Here is a 27,410-nt window from a genome sequence, read left to right as displayed (position 1 = left end):
CCATCCATCCATCCATCCATCCATCCATCCATCCATCCATCCATCCATCCATTTTTCCTTCCTTTCTGTTCATCCACCTATCTGCCCATCTGCCCATCTGTTGGTCCATCCATCTATCCATCCATCCATCCATCCATCCACTGAGGACTTACCAGTGAGTAAAACAGCCCCTGCCATCAGCGCTCCAGTCCCGTCGGGGAGGCCTGCACGCTGGGAAGGAACGCAGAGGAGGTGGCTCTCTTGTGGCGCGGCGAGCACCTGCTGGGTGCGGGCGCCGCGGTCCGTGAAGGCAAGCCCGTGTGGACCTCACAGTGGGTGTGTCCACGCCACAGGGTGTCAGAGGGGGTGTGATCGGCTCTGCCCAGCAAAGGACGCAGTACTTGCAGGGGCTCTTGAGGGATGTGCAGGAGTTGGCTGGGTTGGGGGCGGGGAACACGAGTGTATGGGCATGGTTGGGGAAGTCTACACGGTTGGGGCAGGTCTGGGAGGGTAGCGCACGGGATCTGAGAGGCTGGGGCCAGAGTGGGGGTGGTTGGGCCCAGGGGAGGTTCCTTTCAGGCCAGCCAGGACTCGGGATCTGTGTTGGCCCTGCCTGAGCCCCGGGAGACGCGAACTCATTCACACACTTCTTCACTCAGCAGTCCCCAAACCCTGGCCACATGCTGGCACGGGGGTGCAGCTGTAAACAGGACAGGCGTGGCCCTGCCCTCGAAGGCACACCGGCTAGTCAGAGGCCTCACACATTAAACAGAGCTCAGCACAAAGAAAGGATCATGCTGGGCAGTGAGGAGCGGCGGAGAGATCCGCACACGAGAGGGCGTGATGGGGGTGCTGCCGCGGGGGGGCCAGGAGGTGGCAGGTGGGCAGAGAAGGGCACTGCACAAAGGCCCTGCGGTGGGTGTAGGCCGGCCTGTTGGAGGAGACAGTGTGCAGTCCAGGCTCTCAAGGAGCCCTTTGCTTGGCTCTGGTGAAGAGTCAGTGGGTTCCAGGGCTGATGTCAGGAGTCAGGGGTGGGGAGGGCTCTGCAAAGGGTTTGGTTTATTTTTTTCCTGTGGGTGCTGGGGAGCCATGGAAGGTTGCTGAGCAGGGGAGGGTTATAAACACTGTTCTTGGGCAGCAGTGTGCAGGAGGGGGAGGACAAAGCCCTGCGTCCAGAAGCTTCTGTGAATGCTGAGTCAGTGCAGTGAATGCCCTGGCTTTAAGGTCAGCCAAGCCTGGGTTTGAATTCCTGCCTGTCCATGAACTTGCTGTGTGACTCGGGGAAGGTACTCACACGCGCTGAGCCTCAGGGTGCTCACCTGTAAGATGGGGGGGAGCGACAGTGCCCGCGTCTGGGGTCGTCATGGAGAGGCGAGGAAGCGTTGTGTGTAAACGGCCAAGTCCCTGCCTGCAGGCCGTGCCTAGCATCCTCCATCCTTACAGTGTCCCAACCCCGAGAGACCCACATAGAGCCAGCAGAGAGGGAGGGAAGCTCAGTCATGTCAGATCCACTTTCGGTAGCAGAGGGCGGTCAGCAGTAACATGTTCTTGAGCCCAGAGGAGCAGATAGCAGAAGAGGAGATGGTGCAGAAAGATGTGAGCCTCCTTCTCCCTCAGTTTACCCTGCTGCAAAGCACCCTGGCCCCCCCACCCCCCCACAACACACACACACCCTGAGCCTGGGGCGTTCGGCCCTCGCTGGAGAGAACACGCCCGAGAGAGTTACGTGGCCCCCAGCCCAGCAGCCTGCTCTGAGCTGTGCAGGGCCTGGGCATCCGACAAGCCAGACAACTGTTTTTGACTCACTGTTGCGAGGCTGCCAAGTGGAATTGCTTTCACACTCGGCTGTGGCGGGAGGGGCCGAGAGACACGGCTCTCTCCCCCGAAGGTGAAGCTCGCTGGCGGGGAGTCAGGGAGGGCTGCCTGCAGGGAGGTGGGGGGGGCACCTCTGGACCGGTGGCCGAGTCCCCCCCACCCCGCCCCCTGGGCCGATAGGACGCCCACCTCGCGGGCCGCCAGCCTGGCTGTCGGTGGGCGAGGGCGGCACAGCCAGCGGGCGGGCTGCGTCATCGGCAGCCTGGAGCCAGCTGCTCCGGCCTTGGCAGGGGGAGCGCAGAGCAAGTCAGCGCAGCCGCCGCGGTGCCAAGGCCGGGAGCAGACTCACGGCTCCTGTTCGGCTCCCGCGGGCTGGGCCTCTGCGCCTGCCCGGCTTCCCCCGGTCCCAGCCTACCCCCCACCCCGGGCCCCTACATTTTCTGACTGTGATGGCTAATTACACCTCATGTCTGTTGGGCACTTTCTTTGTACTGAGCACCGTGCTAGAGGTTTTCGAGCTGTACTAAATTATTTAACACTCCTAAGTATTCCCATTTTTATAGAGGAGAAAATGGAAGCACAGAGAGGTCAAGTAACTTGCCTGAGGTCACACAGCCAGCAAGTAGTAGAGCTCAGATTTGAACCCGAAAAGACTGGTTCCAGAAATCACTTCTTTTATCTGCTTCATAAGACCACCTCCCACAACCAGTAATGAGAGTGTAAACCCCAGCTCCCAGCCCCAAGTGTACAAGAGATGACCCTTTCCTTCAGGTAAATCCAAGCATGATTCTCTTGACCCTTTCCTCATGGTTGCAAGCTGGCTGCCATAGCTCCAAGCATCACGTTCTCACATGATAATATCCAGAAGCAGGATGGGAAGAGGAAGGGGGCTCTCTCGCTCTTTTCTCTTTTGGGGAAGAGTGTTTCCCAGAAGATTTCAGCCAACTTGAGTCCACTTGTCCAGGCCTGGTCATCTGCGCAACTGTAATTGCAGGGGTGCTGGGAATAGGAGTCTCTGACCTTTTCAGACTTCATGGGGGGCAGGCTGTGCCATCAAAAAAGAAGGGGGTAGGAATGGCTGGTGGGTGGGCAGCTCACATGGCTTACTCCATCACTGATCTTTGAGCAGCCCTGCACGATAGGGATGCTGTCTCCATTTCATAGATAGGGGAACTGAGGCTTAGTGATAGGGGTCTTGTCTGTCCCCTTTTGATCCCGTGCTGTCCTAGTGTCTGAGCTGTGTGGCTTTGTTGTAGAACTGCCTGTCCAGCTGGGGGGTCAGCCTCTGGCAGGAAGGGCAAGGCTTGTTTGTCTATAGGCTATCCTCATCTGACTCAGGGATGAGCATCTAGAAGGTTCTAAATCACTGGATGCCATATGAGAAGGGCTTGTGTGACCCCTGGCCCTTTCTATCCTTAAGTGACAAGCCCAACTCCAGCGCACGCTAGCAAGAAGGGGCATTATTGAACTGACTGAGGGTGATGCTGCCTTCAGGCCCCGTGGGTCCCAGGTTCATTGGATGCCGCCCGGCCTCTGCCTTTCTCCATCCTCAGCTCTGCTTTTTCCTGGGTAGGATTCCCTTGTTGGCAGGTTCTCTTCACAAGGCTGTCAGAGACTGCCACCAGCAAGCAGTTCGAGGCTGACATCTAGTGACTCCAGAGTGGGGAGAAGAACAGTTCCCTAGCTAATGTCCCAGGGAAGACCCTGATTGGCTCAGCCCGGTACACCTGCCCACCCCTACGGAGAGAAAGGGAGTGTGCTGATTGACAGCCCCGCGGGGTTGGGGAGGGACAGATGCTGGTTAGGTAAAGTGAAAAAGGTGCAGCCTACAGATGAGTGGGTGGAAGGACAGAAAGATGGGAAGAGAACAGACGGACAGGCGGATGGATGCATGCATGGTTGAGTGTGTGGAGGGTCAGGCAGATGGATGCTTAGATGGATGGATGGACCAGTCGCTGGTCACACGGGTGGGACAGAGGGGTGACTGGCTGGATGTAGCCCCTTTCTCTGCCTTCCTCGGGGGCCGTCTGTGTGGAGCTGCCTGCGTGAGCAGTGTGATGGCTATGCGGGGTCTTCCTTGCAAGAGCTGCCGGCCAAGGTCCCAAAGCCCATCCAAACCTTGACAGTTTCGCTTCTGTGTCAAGGCCATTTCCATTCCTTCCTCCCGTGAGTGTCTTTTGTAACACTCCCTGCTCCCCCAGCACAAAATGATGCCTGAAAACTTTGAAGGTCGAGAAAAACTTGCAAAAAGCAAATGGAGAGTCACCATGGTCCTGGCCTCCAGGGAACCCCGGTGCCGACAGCTGGTGGGTGTCGCTCGGTGCCTCTTCTCTGAGGGCTGCCAGTGCCCACGCTTGGCAGACCCTCTGCCTTGGTTAAGGGGCGTCAGGCTCGTGGGGCCTGGGCCCAGCCAGATTTGCTTCCCCGCAGTTGGGCGTGGGAGACGGAAAACAGTGAGGCTTTTTGGCAGGCAGGCCGTGGAGAAGGCGTTGGCCTTTGCTACATCCCTTGGAAGGCACATGCTTGTCACCCCAAGGCCAGACTGGGCCAAGTGCTTTCCCTGACTTCGTCCTTGGGAGTGGCCTTCTGGATGCTAAAGAACACGCAGAGCCCAATGAGAGGCCCTGGCCACGAGGCGCTTCCCGGGGGCACGCTTCGAGAAAACCAGGCCTCGTATCTGAATGGAAATGTTCTATACATTCTGCTCCCCTCAGGCCTCAAGCTTCGGCCCGGGATGGATGGGGGCTGTGGGGGGAAGGACCCAGACTACCCCATCGGATGCCCTCAGGTGGGTGGGTGGATCGGGGCTCAGGGTGTGGCCAGAATTGGGAGCAAAGAGGGACAGGACTGCCTCCTGGTGCCTTGACCTGCTTAGGATGTGGGTGTGGGAGCCAAATGGACAGATCCTCACATGGTGCTTCTTCCTGGGCTCTGGAGCGGGAGGGGTCCTGCTGCCACAGCCCCCTGCCCCCTCTGTCCTGGGCACCGGCTCTTTTTCATCCAGCACTCAAGTGTCACCTCCTCCTGGAGGCCCAAGTGCTCCGCTGAAGACAGCTTCTCTCCACCCTGGTTGCATCTTCAGGATCTCAGCCCTGTGTTTGTGTCCTTTTCGGTAGGAGCGGATGAATGAATGAACGGCTCTGGGGTTCCTGTTGTGTAAGGCACATGAGCCCAGGCCAGACACACACAGCTGGGCTTCTGGGTCAGAGAGGGCGATGGGTGGGTGGGCAGGGGTGGGGATCTCTGTGCTGTGGTCCCGGAGGTCTCTCGGGGGCTGCTGGCTCTGGATGGGTCGCTACCCGGCGCTTGTTCTCATCGGTGAAATGTGCGGGGAAGGACAGTCCCACCCAGCCTTCCCGCCCCGAAGAATCCTCACCATGACCACCCTCCCTGCTCGCAAAGGCAAGGTGTCTGCCAAACCATGTTTATCAGCCCATCAGTAATTCATTTCCTCATTTTTTATTAATCACCCTGCCCACCAGCCAAAGCTTCAGATGGGCATGAGAAGCCTGAGAGGTACAAGGCTGACAGCCTTGCAGCCCCGAGCAAGGGACCGTGGGGCTGGAACCTGGCTGGGGCCCTGGAGTGGAGGCTGCACGGGGCGGTGTGGCCTTTGGGGGTGTTTGTAACAGCTCCGGGGCCCTGTCTTGTCTCCCCACAGGGTGGGAACGGGCTTGACCGCCGTGTGCACGCGTGTATGTGTGTGTGCTCATGCTCAGTACAGCGTGAACGCACAGGGTGTTGTGCGGGATCAGTGTGAGGTGTCTGAAATCTGTGCCGACGTGTGCGTGTGCGTGCACAGCCTGGGTACCGTGGGTGGCGTGCTCTTGCATGTGTGGCGGATGCAGACAGCAGTGTGCTGTGCATCTGCGTGTGTGCGCGGGCATGTGTGGTGGTCTGCGTGTCTGCGTGTCTGCGTGTGGGGCTTGTGCATGGGTGGAGGCAGTGGGAACAGGGGGACTGACAGGGAGTTTCTTCGGATGATTAATGGCCTCTGGAAGGAGGCGCCGCATCCATCAGACACTCCTGGCGGGTTCTGAGCTTGGCATCCCGCCCACCTTCTGGCTGGACCAGCCCAGGTGAGGCTGCGCTCCCAGCCCGGGTGGCACCGGGCTATAGGGTGGGCCCCAGAGGGGACAGAGAGCCCCCTTCAGAGTTGCCTGGGGCTTGGCTTGCCCTAGGCCCCTTCTCCCCTGGCCCCCCATACACAGAGGGCACGGCCACCTGGATGGCAGCACAGAACGCAAGTCCTCCAACCCCGCCCCCCCCCCCACTGTCACATACACACGCCTATAATAAATGCAGATTCCAGGGCCTCCCCACCGGACTCTAGTGTGGTGGGGCAGACCGGTGCCTAGGAATCTGCATTTTTAGCAAGACTCACAGGGGTCTGATTCTGGATGGCTTTAGACCACACTCTGAAGACCCCACCTAGTGCTACCAGGGGACCTTGGCATTGCCCTCCCCTTGCTGCTCCCGCATTCGCCCCTGGGGCATCTATTCTCTGCCTCTCATTTGCTCAGTGACCTGGGCCATTTCCCTATTTTACTGATAATCCTGTGTCTTACTAGCTTTGGGAACTTTCTGGGCCTCAGCTTCTTCCTCTGCACAGTGGGATTAATGTTAGCACCAGCTTCCTTGGGTTCTCTGGTTCTTGGAAGGAATGGGGTGCGCCTGCAGAGTTCCCTAGGCATCTCCGTGTCTGTCATCGCTGTTCTGTGCCCTGGAGACGGGGTGTGTGGTTAGATGGGGCACTGTGGCTCTTAGTGGGTGGTCAGGGAGGTGAACACCATTCCAGATCCTAATAAAAGTATCTGAGCTATAGGACCTGTGGGGTTTGTCCTCATCATTCCCAATGTATAGATGAGAAAACCAAGGCTCTGAGTCACGAGATTCACCCAAGGTCATTTGGCCCCATGAGGACAGGATCCCAAAGCCAGGGGCCTCACCCTCTCCTTGGCCCTCAGGTGGGAGAAGAGTAGGGTTAAGGCCGCCAGCACCCCCAACCCCCACCCCCAGCAGCCCTGAAAACGCCAGCCGGGCAGGCGGGGCTGGAGGGCTTGGGAGGCTCTAGAGCCTAAGCCGCCAGCAAATCCAGCCCAGCTGGGGGATTAGACCGCATCTGGCTTGGTTTACACCCGAGAAACAAAGGCGGCTGCCGGCGCCTTTATCTAGGGAGGAAGGGGCAGGAGGGGGGACTGCCCTTGGCCCTGTGGGGGACCTGGATGGAAGGGAGGAGCGGAATCTGGGCTCTGATCCCCCAACTGGCTCCCTTTCCCCCTGCCCCCCATGACCCCAGGCTGGTGACCTCACATCTCCCAGTGGAGGACAGGGTGTTCCCGGGGTGAGGTGGAGGGGATAGGCTGGGGGGGAGGGGTGTGAGTTCCCTTGTGGTGCTGGCAGGGAATCCTAGGAGCCCCAGCTCCCTGCAGCTGCCCTTCCCACAGTGGAGATCCCCAATCTAGGGGGCGCTTCCCACAGTGGAGATCCCCAATCTAGGGGGCACCTGCAATGCCTGCCCTTCGCCTCAGGCCAGGACCCCCAGCGCAGCACGTGGTCTCCTCTCCGTCACTGAAGGGGAACAGCCAATATAAGAGAAAAGTAGAACAAGCCCCGCGCGCATCCCCACCGACCCTCCAACGGCAAGGGGGTGGCGTTCCGACCTCTCCCGCCTCGGGGTCCCACGCCTGGCAGGGAGGGGTTCGCTGGGGGGAAGGGTGCTGGGTGTTTTTTGGTCCCCCTAAGGGGGGGTCGGCTCCTGCCCCCAGGGGTGGATGAGCCCCGCAGCCCTTCCGCGTCCCCACGGGGGCTCGGGCCCTCCCCCGCGGCGGCGGCGGCGGCCGTGTGTGCGCGCCGCTCGCCGGAGCCAGGAGCTGACCTTATTAGCCGGGGGCAGCTGTGCGCCGTGCGCATCTGGCGGCGGCCTGCGCCCCCGCCCCCCGCCCCCCGCCCCCCGCCCGGCCTGGCGTTACCTTCCAGGAATGCTGGCAGCGCGCGCGCATCTGGAGCGCGTTTCTGGGGGCAGCCGGCGCCCCCTCCGGCGCCTGGCCCGGGGCTGGGGGTGGGCGCCGCCCCGCCCGGATTTCCTGGCTCCTCCCTCCTCTTGCCGCTGTCGCTCGGGGCAGCTCCTCCGGAAAGGACTTGGCCTTCTCCCGGCGGGCTTGGGGCGGGGAGACCTGGGCGCGGGGGGCCATCTGCCCAACACCCCGGCAATGTAGAGAGGAGGGAACGGGCCTGGAGCGCTCAGGGGTCCGGAGTCACGCGGCTGTCCCCTGGGGTGTGGCCAGTGCAGCTGCAGATGCTGATTTCGGTGTTAAACTCCCAAGGTCTGAGTCTGCTAAAGCCCGCAGGGGTTCATGGTCAGATCCCGTGTGTGGCATCGCCCGGCTGGGGCTTCATCTCCGGCCTGCTGGGCTAGAAGCTCTGGGATCCCCTGGCCGCCCCGGGCCAGGGAAGGAATGAAGGGCTCCCTCTGAGGAATACTGTGACTGCTGCAGGCTGTGTAAGGCACAGAGTGCGGCCCTGTCCCCAGCCCAGCCCCTCATTTCAGAGCTGTGTGGCCTGGGCATGTGACCTAACCTTTCTGTGCCTCAGCCTCATCTGTAAAATGGGCAGGGTACCTAACTTCAGGGGAGGAATGCCGAGGTGATACAAGTGTCCCTGGGTCTGGAGGACTGCAGTGGGACAGGGTTCAGGCTGCCTGGGGTGGATGGGGAGGCTTCCTTGAGAGGACGAGGAGGGCTGATAACCACGGGTCAGGTGGAGGAGAGAGGGAGGGGCCTTTGGGAGCGAGAGAACAGCAGGGGCCTTTGGGTGGAGGAGGGAGGGTGGATTGGGCCAGCATGAGGGCTGTGAATGGCCACTCTTGGGTGTCCGGCATCTTTTAGACTTTGTGGCTGGGCCATGGGGAGCTCTTGAAGGTTCATGAGCAGGAGAGTGGCCTGTGGACCCCAGGCAACAATTCTTTCTCCAGCTGTGAGTGGAGGGCCCCAGGGTCTGTCAGCAAATGATCCCTGCCCCCTGCAAAGCCTCCAAACTGTGACCATCCTGCCCCCCTCCAGGCAGGCCCCCGCCCTGGGACCCCTGCTCAGTGACCCCTGCCACCCCTTCCTCAGGCCCCATATCCTTCTCCCTCCTGCAAGATCTCCTGTGACTCACATATACCTGAGCGTGCTCGTCACCTCGATCTCACACCAGGGGTCTTCAGTCTAAAGCTAGCATCTGGTGGAGGGGACAAGGGAGGTGTCCTGAACAGTGAAAAATGGGTCATGCGCAAAGGGGACAGGATGGTACGCCTGGTGGAGGGACTGGCGCGGGCAAAGGCTTGGAGGGGGTCATAAACTTGGGTGCAGTGCACAGTGTGGGGGGCCTGTCCGGATGACTGGAGCCCTGGGGGAAGGCTGGAGTCCAGAGAGGAGAGCTCCAGCCCGGGTTGATGGCTTTGAATGTGTGTGTGGGGGGGGTTGCCCCGTCCTGAAGGTAGTGGGGAGCCATTGAGGGTGAGTGAGCAGAAACTCTGCCGGCCATGACAGGTCTGTCTACTGCTGTAACCCCAATGCCTTGAGTGGGGCCTTGGAGCTCCCGAATGCCTAGTTGAGTGAACGAATAAGGGGTGCTGAGGGAGGATGGCTGAGGGCTTGACCTCAGGCAGGAGCAGTGGACAGGAGGGAGCTGAGGCCTGGGGTCCTGGGCTGGGCCACCCAGCCCCCGGTGCTGTCAGATCCAAGATGGCCAGGAATGTTGGCCGTGGGTGCAGGAGGACCCCTGGGTCGTGGCAGCCTGCCAGGGACACTTTCTCTGCCCAAGTTCCCTGCCAGGCCCAACCGGAAGAGCATGGGGGCCCGACCCTGGCCTGGCGCCACGGGGCACTCGGGGGGGCCACCCTCCAGCCCAGCCACCCGCCAGCCTGCCCTGACCTCCTCCAGACACTGTGTCTCGCCTCCCAGCATCTGCTGCCTGCTTCCTCCCTCCCCACCAAGTGCGCGTTTGTTTTTCTTCCTGAACCATGCCTCCCATGGAGGCAGTCATCCAAAGGAGGTGGTGTTCTGGAGACATCCCTCTGCCCTCTGCAGCCTGACCATGCCTTGCAGCCCTGGAGGGGATGCTGTGGGAGGCCAGGGCCCTGGGGGGGCAGGAAGGCCGGTGGCATCCTCGGATAGGTGGGCTTTCGTCAGCCCTTGGCTCCTGGTCCTGCTGGTGGAATCTGGAGCATGCGTGAGAGCATCCCCTTGCCTCAGTGCGTCCCGGGAAGGGGCTCTGGAAGGCTCTCTGCTTATCTTGGCCCTTCTCCTTGCTCCATTTCTTCCCCCCTTGGAGGAATTAGGCAGGATTTGGGTCAGCGCTCCATCAGGGGAGGGCCCCCGGCCTCTGGCTGCTGGCTCTCCCTGATGGCCCCAGGACCCTGGGCCTCGTGGGGGCCAGCCCTTGGCCCAGGCCTGGTCAGGGCAGGGGCGTCTGCAGGGTGCTGACACCTTTTCCTCTGCCCCAGCCTGGCTGCCCACTTCCTTCCCACTTTCTACTCTCCCTCAGTCAGTCAGTCAGTCCCACAGACACCTAAGGAGCACCTACTATGTGCCCAGCAGGCAAGACCCTCCCTGCAGGGCACCACCTGGGGAAGGCAGTGTGGCCCTCGTGTCAACATCAGGGGAAGCATTGGAAGGCAGCCAGGAGGGTGCCATGGCCAGAGCTGGGCGTGTAAAAGACCACCATGACCACGTATGGAGAAGGGAAGCAAGGTGGCTGCCTCCGTGGGGACAGATGGACACTGAGCAAGGCCAAGGGTGTGAGCAAAAGCAAGCAGAAATGCCCTCCTCGGACAGCTTGGATGAGGGGGTGCAGGAGGGCAGATAAGGGGATGCTGGAGGAGCCGCTAGAAGGGACGTGGGCACACTCTGAGATTTCCCACCAGCCCTTCCCCCTCCCTTGAGCCTCTCTTTGAGCTGGGGCTCAGGTGCAGACCTTCCCAGCAGCCCCCGTATCTTCAGGGCCAGATACTCTGCCGTTGAACCCTGCCTGCAGCTCTCCAGGGAGCTTGTGGCCTCTGTGCAAGAGAAGAAGCTGAGGCCAAGAGCGGTAGGAGGGATAGAGCCAGGAGGATTCCTTCTGGAGAGCTCCGTCCCCCTCCAGACGTGTTGTGGGCGTGGTCACCCAGAGTCTGTGATTTTGCCATCTGTTGTGGATCAGCAGATAGACATTCTTCACCGTGGGTACCCTGTGCTGGGTTCTGAAATCCCACATGGGAATCCTGAGGATCCCACATCCCAAAGTGGGGCCTCCAGGCTGGAAAGGGGTGGGGTCAAGAATCTGTACACTAGAGTGTGTTCCGTGGGATGCCAGGACGGGCGAACCAGCCGCTCGGGCCAGCAGTGAGGCCTGGCCATTGGGAAGGGACCCAAGGAGCCCCGGAAGGCTGGACATGTTCTGCGTCTCGCACTGCTAGCAACAGCATGCATTTGTCCATACTGAAGCACCAGGTGGGGCGTTGAGCTGTGTGCAGAAGTCTGTGATCTGGGGGGCGGACAGGCTGGAGGGCCTGGGAGAATTAAGTCTGCAGGCCCGTGGCACCTCTGCTCAGTTAGCTTGGGTGGCTTTTTGCAAATCATCGAATCTCTCTGAGCCTCAACCTCCTCATCTGTGAAGTGGGGACGCTGGTGTTGCCCTCACAGGGTCTTGGGAAGGAGTGAATAAGTCAACACAAGCACAGTGCTCAGCTGTGGTCACTGTTCTGGCCACATGTGTGGCCTCCGGGGTGTTTTCTGCGCCCCGCCCCCTACCCCGCCGCAACAGGAACTGGCCCGGTGGTGCCTTCCCCGTAGGAATCCCACACTGTTCCTGTTGGTGCGGGCCGGGTCCTTGCGGCATCCACACGGATGGCAGATGAGATATTCTGACCCTACTTTTGACTACCCTGGCTCACTTTTGAAAAGTGCTTTTTTTAAAAATTTTTATTTAAATTTTTTGAGAGAGAGAGAGAGAGCGTGCGTGCGTGCGAGCAGGGGGGAGGGCAGAGGGAAAGAGAGAATCGCAAGCAGACTCTGGGCTGAGCCCGGAGCCCGACCTGGGGCTCCATCCCACCACCCTGAGATCATGACCTGAGCTGAAATCAGGAGTCAGTCGCTTAACCGACTGAGCCACCCAGGTGCCTGGGAAAGTGCCTTCCGAATACACAGCTGTCACCTGTCGGCCCTCAGTCCAGCTCAGGATGCGTGAGGAGGCAGGTTCCCGTCCTCCCCCGGTGCCTGTCATCAGCCTTGCTCTCTGCTTCGGAGACAGACCAGGCTTTGAACCTGGCTCTGACACTCTGCAGCTGTGGACCTTGGACTCGTGGCCTCCCCTCTCTGAGCCTGGTCTGCATCAGTCAGGCGGGGCTCCCAGTTTCCACGGCAGGGGTGCTGGAGGATTCCGCACAGGAGCCCCAGGCCGGCAGCCACACTGAGTGACGTCCCGTCGGGAGCTTGAAATCAGCCACCCTGGGAGTATTTATACCGTGGAAATAAGCAGATGCTACAAATCAGAGCTGTCTTTTGGTTTTGCTTTTGTGGTTTCAGGGAGCTGGTTGTTCGGCATTTACCATGCACCACTGGGGTGAGTTTGTCAATGAGTCTCAGAAAGAAGTGTGTCTTTTACCTGAGGTGCGCCCCCTACACCGCCCCCCCCACCCCCAGTGCCGCCATTGAGGAATATGCCAGAACAAGGGTTCAAGCTGAGGTCTGCAAGAATCCAGAACCCTTCGCTTTAAGTACCGAGCCCTGCAAAGATAGGGAGGGCTTCCTGGAGGTGGTGGGGCTCACAGCCAGGCCCCAAAGGATTCTTTCCCCCCACTCTATCCCCCGCCCTTACTTTAAGACTAAGGATGGTCCAGGCCCTCCTTATGGCACCCTCCCCAGGCGCCTCCTGGCCTGGCCCGGGCAGCCTGCCCATCCTTTGTGGCGGCTGCTGGGGAGGGAGCCAGGCCCTGGAAGGCCGCTCGCCTCTCCCAGCTGCTGTCTGCAGCCCCAGGTCAGTCAGGTCCCCTTCCGCCGCCCACCGCCCCCAGCACAGCCCCCGTCCTGGCCACTCCTGCGGCCGCCCTGCTGCCTGCATCTCAGAGCTGCATGCTGCGGAGTGCCTGCAGATTTCCTGGCACCGAGGACGAGTTGAATGCCTTCCTCTTCCCTTGCCCAAATGTCCTCCTCCTCTCCCTGGCTGCCCTCCGGCCCCTCCTCTCCCTCCAGGATCCCGCAGCCCTCGGGGGTGCCCCCTGCTGGACGTGGCTCTGCACACAGGCCTTGGCCATCGGAAGGATGCCATCGGAATGAACCAGTGGGGCTGGGCGGCCAGGTCTTCCGCGGTGACACCCTGCGTGTGTTCAGTGTGCAGGCACCCATCGCTGCTGGGCTGGGAGCAGGTGGGGCCTTGGGCTGAGCCGGGACCAGGGCTGTGCGTGGGTCCTGGTCCTGCTCTGCTCTGCAGTGTGGTACCATGTCCTCATGGTGAAGGTGACAGCAGGCTGACCTGGACACCACCATCTGGGTGGTGAGCCCCGCGCCAACCTCTACACACACCTCCTAATTTGAAATCCACAGCAGCCTAGGAAGGACGGTGCTGTCCCTGGCGTTTTACAGATGGCGAAATAGGCCCGGAGATGTCCCCGGTGGCCTGCCGGTCATGGGGCATGGGGGCTGTGGCAGTGGGATGTCAAGTGGGGGGAGACCTGTGCCCATAGCCCCAGCCAGTGCTCTGGGAAGGGGGCTCCGGGAGCGGGAGGTCTCGGCAGTGCCCCCCACCCTGGCTGCCCCTTAGAAAAGTCTCTAGGCCTTCTGATTTGATTGGTCTGGGGTGAGGCCTGGGCTCAGCTTGTAACTTGTAAAGTTCCCCAGGTGACCGTGCGCAGCAAAGTGTGGACACTGGCCACTCCTGGAAGCCCTAGGGCCCCTCCCTTTAGCTGTGCAGCGTGCTACGCTGTTCGACCATTTAAAACCGTGTGTCTCGATATTTAACATTTTAAAAAGCCTTTTGGCGTGAGAAGAAATGTTCCCAGGAGCTAGAGGACTGTTTATTGCTGGTTCAAAGGCCAGAAATGCAGGGGTGGCTTTCTCCCGGTCGATTTTCCCTTGGGGTGGCACATCTGTTCATCCCTCGTTGGCAGAGGAGGGAGGCCCCAGGAAGTCTCCGGGGACAGGTGCAGGCGGGTTGCCTCGCCCTCGAGCTAGCTGCGTGGCACTGATGGGCCTGTTCACTGCCCTGGGTCCTGTTGCTGCCAGGTCACCCGTGGCCAGGCATCTGCTGGGCGGAGCTTGTAAGGAGGGGCCGCAGGGAGTCCAGCCTGGAGAGGGGAAAGCTAAAGGGTCAGGTGTGTGAGGGGCTGCAGTGTATGTGAAGAGTAAACTGAGGCACGGGGCACATGGAGAGGAGCCCCATGGCTGGATAACATGAGGACAGTCAGCCTTGAGGAGAGGGCACCTCTCGGACCCCATTGCTCTGCCTGGAAGCAGGAGGGGAAAGTGGGACAGAGGGTGGGGGGACAGTTTTGTTTCAAAGTGCATGGACTTTGGGGGCACCTGGGTGGCTCAGTCAGTTAAGCATCTGCCTTCAGCTCAGGTCATGATCCCCGAGTCCTGGGATCGAGTCCCACATTGGGCTCCCTGCTCAGCGAGAAGCCTGCTTCTCCCTCTGCCTCTCCCCCTGCTTGTGCACGTGCTCTCTCTCTCTCTCTCTTTCTCTCGAATAAATAAAAATCTTTTTTAAAAAATGTATTTTAAAAGAAGCTTCCCATCACAGCCATGGTAGGCAGCCCACCCCGTTACTGTTGTAGAAGGGCCTTCAAAACTGATCCCTGTTTGACGCTTTTGGTGGGATTTATTGAGATAAAGTTACATGCCTTACTCTTGACTTGAAAGCAGTTACGTTAAATTTTTTAAATATTTAATTCTTAAAATAGCCCTTCCCACTCCCTCCCACTATCAGTTAATTCAGTGCTTTTTATATGGGTGTGTACCAGAACTGATACGGGTTGGGGTCTTTAGTAGGAAGAAGTTTCTTCTGGCTGCGGCGGGAGGTGGGGCGGTGGGGGTGCTGCCTTGGGGTCAGCCGGTCTGGCAGTTCCAGGGGATGGACCCTAGGTGGCGCCAAACCCCCAAACCTGCAGGTTCCCCATTGCTCACGAGGGGGATGGGTGTGTGCCTGTGGGGTAGGAGTGAGCGTGTGTGGGGGTGTGTGTGTGGATGTGGGGTGTGATGCCTGTGTGTCCGTATGAGTGTGTGTTTGGGGTACCTTGGAGCTCCCCGCCCTCGCTGAGAGCATGGCGGCCGTGGGGAGCGTGGACCCCCCTGCAGGCCGCCCCTGCCTCCCCCGCCCTCAGATGTGATTAGCAGATGTACAGGACCAGGCTGTGATTTATGTTCCTGGTCACCTAATTATTCCCAGCCCCAGAGGAGGAAAAATAAAATGCTTTGCAGGGCCAGGGAGCCCGAAATCCTGGCGGGGGCTCTGGGGCACCAGGCCCACCCCGCCAGACCTCCCTGGGCCTGGAAGGGAAGCTGCGGTGGGGGGGCGGGCAGCCTGGAAGTGATGAAAGAGCCCTCTCTGGGGAGCAGACCTGGGTGGGGGGCACTGAACGCTGTGCCCAGTGTGAACGCTGAAGGGGGCGGGGGCGGTGTGGGGCTCAGCTCTGCTTCCCGGAGCCGTGACTGGGGTGCCTGCACACGCAGCCCCAGGCCGCTTTGTAGAGGGGCCCGGTTGGGTCACCCTCTGCTAGGGCCCTGAGGCAGCTTCCCAGTGTCCTGGGAAGGGAGGAAATTCCAAATCGTCCCCCCAGGGCCCTGGGACTTTCTCCAGAGATGAGCAGCACCTTCCGCCCCCCCAGGCACCCCCAGCATCCTCCCGCTTCTCACACAGGCTGCGTGAGTTCCCACCTCGGCCTGTGCGCTTTCTTTTCCCTCTGCCCGAATGCTGTTCCTTCATGCGGTCACCAAGGCCTCCCTGACCACGTGGTTTCTTGCATTGGTCTCTGACCACAGGTGTCCTTGGCTCCAGGTAGGCGGGTCTGTGTCTGCCGTTCATGCTGTCCCCGGTGCCTCGACAAGCACCTGGTGGGTAGCATGTGCTCAGGAAATACTTGTGGTTTGGTTGGATGGACAGACACATGGACAACGGATGGTGAGCTCGCAGCAGTTCTGAGAGGCCCGGACTTGGGGCAGATGGGACCTCAGCTCAGAAGCAGTGGGATCCCCTGGGGCTGGCTTTGTTCGGGAGAGGCATCCTACAAGGGGGACCCTGTCACACTCACCAGAGGGCTCCCAGTCTTGGCTGACCACACAGCGGCTTCTCTGCCCTCCTCCTCCTCTGGGGACCCCGCTCAAGCCCTCACCCCCAGGGGGCTGTGTTCCTGCAGCTCCAGCAGAGGACTTCCTGCTCCTGGAGGCAGTGTATCCAGGTTCAGGAGCATGGCCCTGACCTTGGGTCACTGGTTTGAGCCCCAGTGTGGGTCTCCCTGGCTGAGTGGCCTCGGGCAGGCTAGTCACTCAGCCTCTGAGTGGAGCCCATCGTTGTTGCCCCGGGAGGCTGTTCCCAGACTCAAAGATGGGAGGTGGGGAGGGGCTGGGTACCTTGTAGGCATGTGGGGGGGGGGGGGGGTGCTGGTCTGTAACTGCCCTGGACATACCGACCCCTCCCTCCCTGCTCTCTCTTCCGAATGGTGCCGGGCAGCCACTGCGTGTCTGGAGGCCTTTCTGCAGAAAGGTCCTGGGCTCCTCTGGGTGACAGCGCTCATCTTGCTGCTGTGGGAATCCTTGGGGGACAGATCACTCAGTGCCGTGGGGTTAAGGTCTGGTGGGAGCAGCTCCACCCCTAGAAGGGCTTTCTTGTGGCCTGCCTGGTGCCCCCCAACCCGGCCCTGCCTGCCTGCCTATCTGCCTGCAGGGGCAGGCAGACCAGGAGTGGGTGCTCGGGCTGCACATCCTGCAGGGAACCTGGGTGGGCCAGCCCGAGCTGCGCCTCCTTACAGAGCTCACAGCTGCTTCCTCCCTTCCTTCCCCCCACTCCTCCTCCTCCTCACTTCCCTCTCCCACCCCCTCCCTTTTTCCTATTCCCCCTTCGCCTCCCACTCCTCCCCTTCTCCCTCCTTCCGCCCTTAGCTCCCTCCTGCCACCCTGGGCCTCCCTCCCTGCCTCTCTCCCACTGTTCTTTCTACCTGTCCTGTGTCTTCCCACTCTCCCTGTCTTTCCCTCTGTGTTTCTGTGTCTCTGGCATCCTCACTGTCTCTTTCTCTCCTTTTGTTTCTTTCCCTTTTTCTATCTGCCCTCCTCTCTCTTACCCCCTCTCCTTCCCCCTCTCTCCCTCTCTCTCCCTCTCTCTCACCCTCTCCCTCCTCCCTTCCCCTCCCTCCCCTTCCTTCTTCTCTCCTCTATCTCTTTCTCCCCCTCCCTCCCTCTTCCCTCCTCTCCTTCCCCCTCTCTCCCCTTCCTCCTTCTGTCCTCTCTCTTTCTCCCCCTCCCTCCCTCCTCCCTCCACTCCCTCCCCCCTTCTCTCCTCTCTTTCTCCCCCTCCCCCCTTCTCTCCCTCCCTCCTCTTTCCTCTCCCTCCCTTCTCCTTCCTCTCCCTCCTTCCTCCCTCCCCTTCCCTCTTTCTCACCTCTCTCTTTCTCCCCCCTCCTCCCTCCACTCCCTCCCCCTTCTCTCCTCTCTCTTTCTCCCCCTCCCTCCTTCTCTCCCTCCCTCCTCTTTCTTCTCCCTCCCTCCTCCTTCCTCTCCCTCCCTCCTCCTTCCTCTCCCTCCCTCTCCCTCCCTCCTCCTTCCTCTCCCTCCTTCCTCCCTCCCCCTCCCTCTTTCTCGCCTCTCTCTTTCTCCCCCCTCCTCCCTCCACTCCCTCCCCCCTTCTCTCCTCTCTCTCTCTTTCTCCCCCTCCCTCCTTCTCTTCCTCTCTCTCTTTCACTCTCCAAGCAGCTGTTACCTAATAGGCTGTTAATGATGATACAGTAAGTAGAAGGCAGAGTCCTGGGGGAACTGCCATGCTCTGTGTAACTGGTCTCGAAGGAGACAGAAGTATCTAATATTTACACACCAGCATTAGTCCTTTGGGAGCCTTATCTCGGCTGGAACCAAGCAGGGAGAGGCGGCTCTGGCTGGTGCTGTCTGCCCCATCAAGACTGCTCTGAAGGTGTCTGGTGCATGGGAACTCTTCCCTTGGGGAGGGTAGGCCAGGCCCTGGGTCGAGGATCCTAGAAGGCACAGGCTCCATGCTAGGGGTGGTTGGATTGGACCAGCCTAGTGGGCACTGGGCACTTAGCGCCCCCTCCGGTTAGTGCTCAAGGGGGCATTTCATGGCCAAGAGCAAGGGCAGTGCCGAAGAACTCAGGGCTGGGGGGACAGGGAGAAACAGACACAGACATGGGTGATGCTTTTGAGCCTCTGGATCCAGCCATGCCTGAAGTCCTTCATGCCCAAGACTCTTCCCTTTCCAAATTAACAAACCCTGTTTTGCCCAGCCAGCTGGAGGCCCCGTGAGCAATCCTGCCTTAGCCAGGCCTGATGGCTTTGTAAGCGACAGTGACGTTTGTTTAGATCTCATTGTACCCAGTAGCCCAAATACCCAGTCAAAAGGAGCAAAGCTGCTAAAGGGAGGATCCGGGCCCGAGCCCACCCACACTGGGCCCCTCCTCTAGGTCCCATGGGGCAGCAGGGAACCCCCCGTCTTTAGAGCCTTCCTGTGGCCTCACGGAAGGAGGCATGGGGCCCAGTGACGTGAGGTCACTGGGGGTCTGACGTAGCTCTTGCCAGGTGCTGTGCCCAGGCCGGGGGCCAGCCTGTGATGGGTCTCATGAAGGCCTAGCAGCCCCCAGTGGAGGACAGCGTTAGCCCGCTTTTGGGACTGGGAGACCGAGACGCGGAGCTGGGGAGCAAACAGCGCCAGTCACTCAGCGACACGACCGCTCTTCAGAGCAGAGCGCTGGGCTCTCTGCCACCGCGTGGGACAGGCAGGCGTCCAGGCCGGCTCTCAGGGCCCGGGGCTGAGCGGGGCTCCTGCGGGATTCCGTGGGTCTTCCACGTGGCCGTCCCTGAGTTGTGCCCCCGACAAGACACCAGTACTAGCAAGTCTTGCCTCCCTGGATTCTGTGAGCCCCTCTAGCAAAGTAGCGAATCCGCAGTGGGGGTCACGGAAGCCCCGGTTTCTAGTGTCCGGTCGGGCAGAGGCATGGGGGACCAGAAGCCTCACATGGGCGCCTGGAGCAGAGGTACTCACGTGGGGCTGAGCCGCTCCTTGGTGGCTCTGCGCTGACCCCGGTTGGCACTGTCGGCACTGAAGGAAACCACAGGGCACCCAGTCCATGTCCAGTGTCTGCAGAGTTGCACAGTGGGTGGTTGGCGTGGAAAAGCCACACCTTTGGTATCACAAGGGTCGTCCTGTGGGTAGAAGCGATCATAGCTGTGGGGACGGTGTTCTTCTGATAGCCTGATGGCCTTTGAGTGAGGTCTGCTTCCCACGGCTCTGTGCCCAGAGGCAGGTGCTGGGCAGCCACGGAGGCCTCCCTCTGGGCAGGAGGGCAGACAGATGGCCCCCCGCGGCCCAGCACCCTGACCACCTCCATGCGGATGGCCGGGGCCATGGCTACCGTGGCTGCTGACGCTTATAGAGCTGAGGTCCACGTACCTGGGTACCTCTCCCTGCCTCTGTTTCTTCATCTGGGCAGCGGGGATGGTACCAGTCCTCCTCTCGGGCTGGTGCGGCATCCGCTGGGGAGTGTGTAGGATTTGTGGGACAGCGCCCACCTGGACATGCTTCACGCCCTCTGATGTGTGTTATCATGTCGGTCACCGTCCTGAGGCCAACCCGAGCTCTTGGCTGTGCCCCTCGAGAGACCTCCCCTGCCCCCCGTCCCTGCCCACTGCAGGGAGAGAAGGCAGGCAGCCTTTCTTTCAGAAGGAGCTCAGACCCCTTACTATAGGCCCCTGCCCAAGGAAGCCACACAGTGCTTGGCAGAAGTCCCTGGGGAGCCCCCGCCCACCTCCAGACATGTGGCCCCCTCTTGATCCAGCCCCCGAAGGGCCCGCGGACAGTTTATAGAGAAGCAGCCTCGGGGATATCTCTTCGCGGTCACCCCCCCGCACTAGCTGGCTGTCTCCAGGGCTTCCAGCCGGCTGGGCTGGCGGGGACAGGGTGGCCAGCCCGTGCTGCCTCCTGGGGAGCCTGGGTAGGACCTCCGCTCCCGGACCCTTCCCGGCCACACCAGCAAAACCGCCTCGCCCTGGAGGCTGGGTGCCAGCACGCGCCTGTCTTACTGCTCTGATCATAAAGCTGTACGTGCTCATTGTCACTCCGACGTATGAAAAGTATGCATTTTGTAAGTGCTATCGTAAGTGCATTTTTAATAACAGTTCGCCCTTTTAAAGTGTAGAGTTCAGTGGATGTTAGAATAGGCACAGGTACGTGCAGTGTCTCATTCTAGAACATTCTGTCACCCCCAAAAGTCCCTGACCCTTAGCAGTTACTCCCCACGTCTCCCTGGCCACGGCCGCAGCAGCCCCAAATCAGCTCTCTGTTGCTGTGGGTTTGCCTCTTCTGGATGTCATGGATAAACGGGGTTGCATAACACGTGTCCTTTCATCCCGGCTTCTCTGACCTGGGAGGCTATTTTCACGGCTCATCCACGCCATGGGGTGTCACTGCTTCCTTCCTCATAGGGCTGAATAGTATCTCACAGGTGGACAAGCCACCTGTGGTTTATCCGCTCACCGTCGGTGGGCATTCGAGCTGCTTCCACTTTGGGCCGTTATGAATTAGAGCTGCTGGGACCCAGGCGCGTGCAGGTTTTGCGTGGACAGGGGTCCGCGTCTCTCTCGGGTGCACTCCCCGGAGTGGAATTGCCAGGTGGCACGGTGCTCCAGGCCTCGGTGCTCTTCCCGGCCAGAGCTCCAGCTCTTCCCGGCCCTGCCCCTGCGCTCTGTCTGGTTCTCTCCTGGGTGCCCTGAGGGTCACGTGGCCTGTCCCTGCAGGGAAGGACTTGGGCTGGTCTGCCACCGTGTCCCAGTCCCGAGCACAGCGGCCGGTGCTCAGGACACACTGGTGGGTGACTACGCTGGCGACCCGGCCCTCCACCAGCCAGCCTTGGCGCCTCTCTGCACAGGGGATCAGCTTCCCTCTGGTGCCTGGCTCCGGACCCGGCACATACCATCAGCTCGGTAGAGGCAGACACTGCCATTCTCCCAGTTTCGCTGGGCTCAGCACGTGTCAAGGCCCAGGATCATCAACCCTGGTTGGCCTGACTCAGGAGCCAGACAGGGCTAGAGTAGAGAACTGGGGTAACCCTGAAGGGGGCCTGGGGACCTTCCTGCCCATCGAGATGTCCACTGGGCCTTGCTGGGCCATCTGAACTGTAGCCGGGGCCCCAGCTTCCTGGGGGGCACACAGGACTGTTTCTAAACCTGGAAGGCCTTTCCTCCTCCCTGGGTAATTCTCCATCCAGAGGCCAGAGTGATACAGCAGCTGCCCAGCGGCCTGGCACCCAGCTCTTTCCTCAGCCCCTCAGAGGTAGCTAATTCCCTGCCTCCTGTCTGCGTTAGGGCCTTGCTCTCATTCTGCTGGTCCTCTGGATAACCAGGCCCTGCCGTGTGCCCATCTCAGAGATAGTCTCTAGTCTCTGTTCCCCTGTGCACCTCCCTGGTGGGTGCCGTGCCCCACACCTACACCTCCCTGGCAGGCCCGGCCAGGCATGGGGCAGAGCTGGCCTGGCTGGGGGCCTCACCTTGTCTGTGATGTGGACACTGTCACCTGTCTTGGACAGAGGGGCTCAGTGCTTGTTCCATAGATGGGAACACAGCAGTCAGGTTGAGCTTCCTGTCCCTTGCTCCAGCAGTGACCATTTGTCCAACATTTGTCCTACACCAGGACATGTGTTCGTTGTAACAAGTGACAAGTGAAAATAACCATGCAATGCTCGGCTCCCAAGGACTGTAGCCTCCGGTGCCCCGCCGGGCCACGCCCTCCTGCCAGGCCACGCCCCCACCAGGCCACGCCCCCTGCGCTCCTCCTCTGAGGTTAGAGTCCTTTTACAGAGCGGGATCCAGAAGACAGGGGAGGCTGGTGCAGGAACCATGTGGGCTGGAAGCCTTCCCTCCAGGGCGTTGGGTGACGGACATGGGGGAAGATGCCTGGGCTGCCCCAACAGGTGGCCAAGGGAGCATTAGCCCGGGAAATGCCCCAGATCAGAGAGGACAACACTGAGCCCCACGTGGTGAGGCTGATTTGCAGGCAGACAGCTCACCGTCTGGACCTTGGTGTCCGCATCTGTAGGGGTGGGCCTAGGTCACCTGTCTCAGGTTTCGGTGAGGATCAGTACCCTCATGTTCACGGGAGCTCTTCCGTGTGTCAGGCCGTGCTCCAGGCTCTGAGGATGTCTGGAGGGGCTGGAGAGTGTTTTCCCAAATGCACGTCCACCCGGAACCTGAGAGAATGTCACCTTCTTGGGAAGGTGGGTCTTTGCCGATATAACTCGTTAAAATGAGGTCGTACTGGGTTAGGGTGGCTCTAAATCCAGTGACTGGTGTCCTTATAAGAAGAGGGGAATTTGGACACAGAACAGGATGTGGAGACCAGCACATGGGAGAAGGCCATGGGAAGACGGAAGCAGAAACGGGAATTTGTGGCCACGAGCCAAGGCAGGGCCCTCCCCAGAACCTTCAGAGGGAGCACAGCCCCGTCCCCACCTTGACTTCAGACCTCTGGCCTCCAGGATGTGAGAGAATCCACTTCTGTTGCTTTAAGCTGCCCAGCCTGTGGTAGTTTGTTATAAACCCTGAACCCAGTGTAATAATTCACTGAACCCTCACTGCCGTTCCTGGAGAGGGGCTGTCATCAGCTCCATTTAGAGATGGGGAAACTGAGGCACAGACAGGTGGGATCGCTCACCTGAGCCGCACAAGCTGACAGGGGGAAGAGGCAGGATTGCCCCCCAGGGATTCTGATTCTGGGTCCCTGACTTAAGCCCTGTGCCGTGGGGTTCAGTGACCCCCGCCCAGTACCTCGTAGATCCTCGATGAGTATCTGTTGCCTATGAAAGCGGTCCGTGGAGTTGTCTCAGCCCGGCTCCTGCAGGGCTAAGCCTGCTATTCCTCAGTCTTACCTCCTGCGTGGTGCAAAGCTCGGGAATCTTCCTCCCCTCCCCCCCGATCACTTAGGACTTGTGTGCCCATGTGTTTACTAAGGAAATCAGCTCTAGACACTTTGTGGTTTAAGGGGACAAGCCCCTGCCCCCCTCAGTTTCCCAGACAGACCCCAGGCCTGTCTACAGAACGCCAGAGCTCTGGGGAACCCAGTATGGGAAGCAAAGTCGCTTGCGGACTTCAGGCCAGGAGTCGCCCGGAAGATTTCCCTGCTGGGGTTATCGGAGCAGGCGGAGACCAGCAGGCCATGGTCTCCAGGGGCGCCCTGAAGCTCTCGCAGGCGAGGAGGAAATGGAGGGTCTCCTGGAGAGGGGACGCACACAACAGTCCCACCCAGCCCCCCTTACAGACGCCTGTCTGCCCTGCAGGCTGTGTGGCCTCCAGCAAGTTGCTCAGCTTCTCGGAGCCTCTTGGCTTCTGTGATGTGAGATCATAGGCCTGCCTCCCTGCCCCCCCGGGGTTGCTGGCACGCCTCGGAGCGGCTCCCCCAGCGGCTTGCTCGCTGAAGCAGTTGGGGTGAGCTCCAGCTCGGAGGCACCCCCACGCCCGCCAGCAGGCTGCTTGCGGGCCCGCTAAGGATGCTGTGACAAGGAGAGCATATGGCGGGCATATGCCACGCAGGAACACGGCTGCCCACGGGAAGAGGCAGGAGGAGCTCTAGAAGGGAGGGAGCTAAGCCCTGTCAGTGCCCGTGATGTGCTGCGTCTGCCTGGCCTTCTTGGCGCCCCTCTGCCCTGGTTCTCCCGTGGAGGGTGAGCCTCTGCTCGCCTGGGCACTTGGGGTGCTCTGGGGTTGGGGGGCCTCCTGGGGTGATAGGGTGATGTGTCCTCTGCCCACTAGATGTCGCTGTCCCCTGCAAGATCCCACAGAGCCACAGCCTCACGAGCCCTGGAGGTGGGGGGGGGGATCTCCCTCATGGGCTGTTCCCCTGCACACTCCCCCTGAGACACCCACCCAGCCCCCTTTGCAGAGCCAGAAATGCATGGGTTGATACCTGGGGGAAGAGTGTAAGTTAGCCACGTGGCAAAGGAGGGTAGGCAGGGGTGTTCCCAGTAGAGGGACTGGCATATGCGAAGGCCAGGAGGTGGGGTGGGGCCAGGTACCATGGGCTGGGGGGCAGCAAAGGAGGTTCCAGGGGACTGGAGCTGGACGTTGTCATTGTCCTGCTGCCTGGCCAAGACTGAGCACTTACACGTGCCAGGCGTTACTCAGCGACCCTTGCAATCCCCCCCAGAAGGGGGCACTGTTCTTGTCTGGGTGGACTTGGCACTCAGAAAGGCCAAGTCACTAGCCTGTTGTCACAAAGCCAGGAAGTGGTAGAGCCGGCATGGAGCCCTCTCACGGGGCAGTGTCAGAGGTGGGGGGAGCGGGGGCTGGCCCTGGGTGCCTGTCGAGCCCTCTGCCGCCCTCAGGACCCATCTTTTTCCCTATGGAGCCTTGCCTGCCATCTTGACCCTCCCTTTGCCCCCCTCGGCCCAGGTGCCCCACAGGCCTTGTCCTCTCGCTACCCAGGCTGGGACATGAGCAGACGCTTAGAGATGATCCCCCGCCTCTCCCACGGTGCCCTGCACACAGCAGTTGTCCAGGATGCACTCTGCTGTCTCTTAGGTGGCCTGTCAGCATGACTGCACCATGGGGAGGGCTCCCCTGAACTCCCAGGAGGTCGGGCAGTGGGTGTCACAAATTGAGACAGCTGGCCCTGGGCCCTCAGCATCTAAGGGACCTCTGCCACCAACCAGAAGGCCTCTCCGAGGTCCCTGCCCCCCTTGCTTGCTGTGAGTCTAAATCAGGCCACACGACAGGTGACAAGGTTCTGGAACAGCAGGAAACATTTGCTAAGGGAGGCGCACGGAACCCCGGGGGCCTGCGGTCAGAAAGCCCGAGGAGGGGAGGACACGGGAAGGGGGCTCTGGCCGTGGGCGGGAGCCGGCTCAGGGACCCCAGCCACCCCCCATGACGTGCAGCTGCGTCCGTTAACGCACGCGACACGGAGCGGAGGGGGCATCGGGCCTGCTCTGCCCACTGTACCGTGCCCCCTGGGGACGGACGGCCGGGCGGGGAGAAGGGGCGGGGCGGGAACAGCAGCAGGCAGGCTAGGCAAGGGCCTGACGCCCCCCCCCCCCCCGATCCCAGCCCAGGAGCAGATGGGCAGGGAGAGGGGAGGCGGCGGCAACGGTCGGTGCTGCCAGCTTCCAGCTCCCCCGAGGCGGCGGGTGCGAGCGGCAGGGACCAGAGCGGATGGCAGAAGCCCAGCCTGCTGTCGGCGCCTCCCCTCCCACCCTGCCTCCTCGGCCCTTCCAGACGCTTCTCCCCCAAACCCTCTGCCTGCCGCCTCCCTGGGAGGCCCGAGAGTCCAGCAGGCAGAGGCTGGGCTCAGCTGGCAGCCCAGCTCAGCCTCGTCCTGGCTGTGTGGCCCGGAACCACCGAGGACCCCCTCCTATTCCACCCCAGCCTCCGTGTCCCCGTCTGTAGAGTGGGGTGATGACAGCAAGGAGTGAATCCTGGCTCCACCATGTGGAACTGTGTGGCCTTGGGTGGGTCCTCACCCTCTCTGTGTTCCCAGTCTGTGTCTTCCCATTTGGTGAACGGGAGTCCTAATGATCCCTGGTAGCGTTATGGGGCTGAAAGGAGTCGATTCTGGTGGAGGCCCGGCGGGGAGGGGGTGCCAGGAGGCCTAAGCCGTGGGCTCTGGGACAGCGCACGGAGTTTTGGTCAAAGCTCACCTTACGGCGTGTTCCGTGTAGCCAGCAGTGCGCCACGTGCCCTGCGTGGGTGAACTCGCCTCAGCTCACAGCAGCCTGAGGTTTGGGGTCACTACATTTGTGGTCTTACAGATGGGGAAACCGAGGCACAGGGCTGTAGAGGCGCTTGCTTGGGGTTCGTGCTCTGTGAATCTTTGCAAGACCTTCCTCCCATCCAGCCTGATGTTCGCTCTCGCAGGGCTTCTGTCCCGGGTCCTGGACCCTGCCACCCCTCCTCCCTCCGCCCGATGACCCCTACCAGCCCGGACCACCTGGCCCGGCCATGGCCGCGCTGTCATCCCCGGGGGCCCGCTTACCCTCTGACCTCAGGACGGGCTGGTACTGAACAGTGAGGATCTCACTCCGGAGCTGCAGTGTCAGGCCACCAGCCACACGTGGCCCCTAATGCAGTTGGAAATCCGCTTCCTCGGTCACACTAACTGCACCCCAAGTGCTCCTCGAGCACGTGTGGATGGTGGCTGCCCTGTTGGACAGCTCAGATCTGGAAGGCTCCTCATCATAGAAAGTGCTCTTGGAGAGTGCTGCTCGTGCGATTAGGCCTTTGGGGCCTTTGGGTGGGAGAGGGAGGACCTGGGGGGCTGGAGCCATGAAGGGCGGGTGACATTTGGCCCTGGCCTGCGGGGCAGGCAAGAACATGCTGGATCCACGCTCTGCAAACTCAGCCTGTGTTTCACCAAACCTCACGCTGGAGCACATGGTCTGAGAAGGGGGAGCTCCTGTATATTCGTAACGTGATTTCTAGAAGCCTTAGGGTACGAGAAATGAAATCTCATTTGGTTGAACATTTTGCGGACTGCTTTACTAAGAAGACAAAAGAAACTAAACTCACGTGTCTCTCTGAACATCTGGGACATTCATTCTCATTCCTCCAGGCCTCAGTTTACACATCTCCCAGGCCCCCAGCTCAGAAATTCTGGGAGGCCAGGCTTAGCGGTGGGGAGCACAGGGCCTGGAATGTTGCTTGCTTTGCCCAGTGGCCTTGGGCAACTTGGTTGGCTTCTGGGCCTCAGTTTCTTCATCTCTACAATGGGTAGAATAACCCTTGCTGAGCTGAGCATCTAATCAGGGAGTAGCTGTGCAGCACTTGGGGGAGGCCCAGCAGGAGCCGAGGCCTTTGGGAATAGACGGCACTGTGCCAGGAGGCCCCTGCCCCTGCCCGTCCACCACGAATGCCTCACAGGTTGAGTTAGGCTCCTTCCCCCTAAGTCCATCCCAGAGCCTGGAAGAGCCCAGGGACACCTTCCCTGCCGTGGGATGGAGGGAGGGAGGGAGGAGGACCCGGAGCTCCCTAACACACATTTTCCTGGCATTCTGTCTTTAGCATGGGGCTCCAGCTTCTTCTAGGGGTGTAAGTCAGAGCAAGAAAGGTCCAGAAAGCATGCTTCCTCCCGTGTCCACAGGACCAAGTGTGATCTCAGGGGATCCTTGTCCCAGCCCTGCCCCTGGTGGCCTGCCCGAGCCTCAGTCACAGGTGGTAAGGAAGCTGCCCGTTTCTTCTTTCTGCCATTTGACACATTTTCACCAAGTACCCACTACGTGCTGCAGGGACAGCACGCACGGCCAGGCCCGCTCAGCCACCGGGAGCCTGCAGCCTCACCGCCCGTCCTGGCTGGGCTCCAGTGCTCAGAAGGCATCAGAGAATTCCAGAGAGCGAACCGCCCCCCCCCCCCCCCCCCCCCCCCCCCCCCCCCCCCACCCCAGGGCGCCGCCCCCCCCCCCC

General features: G+C 60.8%; 1 protein-coding gene and 1 long non-coding RNA gene across 6 annotated transcripts in view; one reads left to right on the top strand and one right to left on the bottom strand.

The window, feature by feature from the left end:
- The window catches only part of LOC118023499, a 3,612-nt gene extending 3,374 nt beyond the window's left edge, over nt 1-238 (bottom strand). The window contains exon 1 of the long non-coding RNA XR_004682830.1: nt 153-238. This is a non-coding gene — a long non-coding RNA (uncharacterized LOC118023499). The remainder of the gene's footprint in view (nt 1-152) is intronic.
- GSE1 (Gse1 coiled-coil protein) overlaps nt 1-27,410 on the top strand; it is a 398,855-nt gene that overhangs the window by 45,239 nt on the left and 326,206 nt on the right. The window lies entirely within an intron of this gene.

Source organism: Mirounga leonina, unplaced genomic scaffold (genome assembly GCF_011800145.1).
Source record: "Mirounga leonina isolate KUSES-001 unplaced genomic scaffold, KU_Mleo_1.0 Mir_180, whole genome shotgun sequence".
Classification (NCBI taxonomy): Eukaryota; Metazoa; Chordata; class Mammalia; order Carnivora; family Phocidae; genus Mirounga; species Mirounga leonina.
Note: the sequence above shows the minus strand (reverse complement) of the source record. Positions and strands in the feature narration are given on the sequence as shown.